The sequence below is a fragment of the Pundamilia nyererei genome, unplaced genomic scaffold (genome assembly GCF_000239375.1).
Source record: "Pundamilia nyererei isolate P.nyererei 1_Seehausen unplaced genomic scaffold, PunNye1.0 scaffold01475, whole genome shotgun sequence".
NCBI classification, from domain to species: Eukaryota; Metazoa; Chordata; class Actinopteri; order Cichliformes; family Cichlidae; genus Pundamilia; species Pundamilia nyererei.
Genome location: NW_005188876.1, coordinates 1 through 1,974, shown reverse-complemented (window position 1 = coordinate 1,974; position 1,974 = coordinate 1).

Genomic DNA, 1,974 nt, shown 5'->3' with positions numbered 1-1,974 from the left:
AGAGATTTTCCTTGTTTGAGGTGACCAAATACTTATTTTCCACCCTAATTTACGAATAAATTCTTTACAAATCCTACCATATGAATTCATGGATTTTTTTTTTTTCCACATTCTGTCTCTCACAGTTGAAGTGTACCTCTGGTGCAAATTACTGACCTCTGTCATCATTGATAAGAGTTGATATTATACAAAGAAATATTTTATTTTTAAAATAACCTTAAAATGTTGTTACGTCTCCCGAGGGCAGGAGGGAATAACACAACAACTCTGGGAACTCGGTACAGGTGTTCTAAACAAAGTTTAATGGCAGCGTTCTCACAAAACAAATAACCCAAATTCAAACAACAAATGTGGGGGAGAAAGGGACAGTTATGTTGTGCCAAAAAAAACCCACCAAAAAGACAAATCCAAAACTTAACTCAGCTATTATCCTAGAAAAACAAAAACAGGGGGAGTAGACCCTAATCCTCAACTCAAAACAAGCTCAAAATTACACGGGTGGCACCAACCTACTTACCTAGTGTTTCTAACAAAAGAGGACTCTAAGGCTACATTCACACTGCAGGTCTTAATGCTCAATTCCGATTTTTTGATCAAATCCGATTTTTGTCTGCTCGTTCACACTACAAATAAAATGCGACAGCAAACGCGCATAGTGTGAACGCTCAAAGCGGCCCGCATGGGCAAAAGAAGACGTCACACACAACGCACTCCGTTTATACCCAGAGCAAACAATATTGTTTGACTGATGGCCCTTAATATAAAGACTTCCGACTTTAGGTTTCCCAATTTTTGCTTTAAGTTATTGTTATTTACATAATAATGTAGATAACCTAATAATTATCCTTATTGCTCTTTTAGAGGAGCGGTGCTTCAAAGGATAGTTGCAGACAGATTATACAGTACATAAAATATACGTGAAAATAAAATGTTCACGTTTCCCCAACGTTGTCTTTCCAACAGATTCACTAACATCTACACTGGATGGCCAAGAAGCGTTCGCGATGTCTTCTCGGGTGCTTCTCCGGAGCTGATAATTGGCGTCTGTCTTGTGTCAGTGACATAAAAGACGGATTTAATGCGACATGACCGTTCAAACAGCAGTCGCTTTCTAAAACATCAGATATGTATCGGATTCAGTACCACATACGAAAGTGACCCAGATCGGATGTGAAAATATCGGATTTGTGCCGTTCACACTGTTATACCATGATCGGATATGGGTCGCATAGGGTCCAAAAAAATCGGATTTGATGCGCTTTCGCCTGCAGTATGAACGTAGCCTAAGTGTATGGGGTCCCCAAACTTACCTAGTCCACTTTACTCCCACCACAACCATGAAACAAAGGAAATACACCAGAGTGGCTTTACACATGTGCCAAACAATTTGAAGCATGCAAGGAAGAGAGCCACGCCCAGCCACAGGTGAGTCTCCTTATCAAGGTGTGCACTCCTGGTTTGTCCAATCAAAGCCTCCTTCCTCTAATTAGCTGGAGATCCCCAAATTGACACTAGCCTGCAGTCTGTGTACTTAAGGGAATGGAAAACAAAAGGAGAGGGAAAGAAAACATACAGCCTGCAGACACGTAACAATGTTATTCTGCAAAATGTGCAGCAATTTAATTTATTTATTCTCTTTAGCTGACAGTTTGTGGGACCCAGGAAGACCGTATACCTGCTTCTCTACAGTTTCTGTGCACTCCAGCCTCTTCTATAAGGGGATTTTCTTTAAGCAGGAGAAATTATCTCCACGAAAAGAAACAGGTTCGGCCATCGCACACTGGCAAGGCAAGGCAAGTTTATTTATATAGCACAATTCAACAACAAGGTGATTCAAAGTGCTTTACAGAGACATATATCTGGGAGTTTGTTCCAGATATATGGAGCATAAAAGCTGAATGCAGCTTCTCCGTGTCTGGTTCTGACTCTGGGAACTGATAAAAAAACGGATCCAGATGACCTGAGGGATCTGGA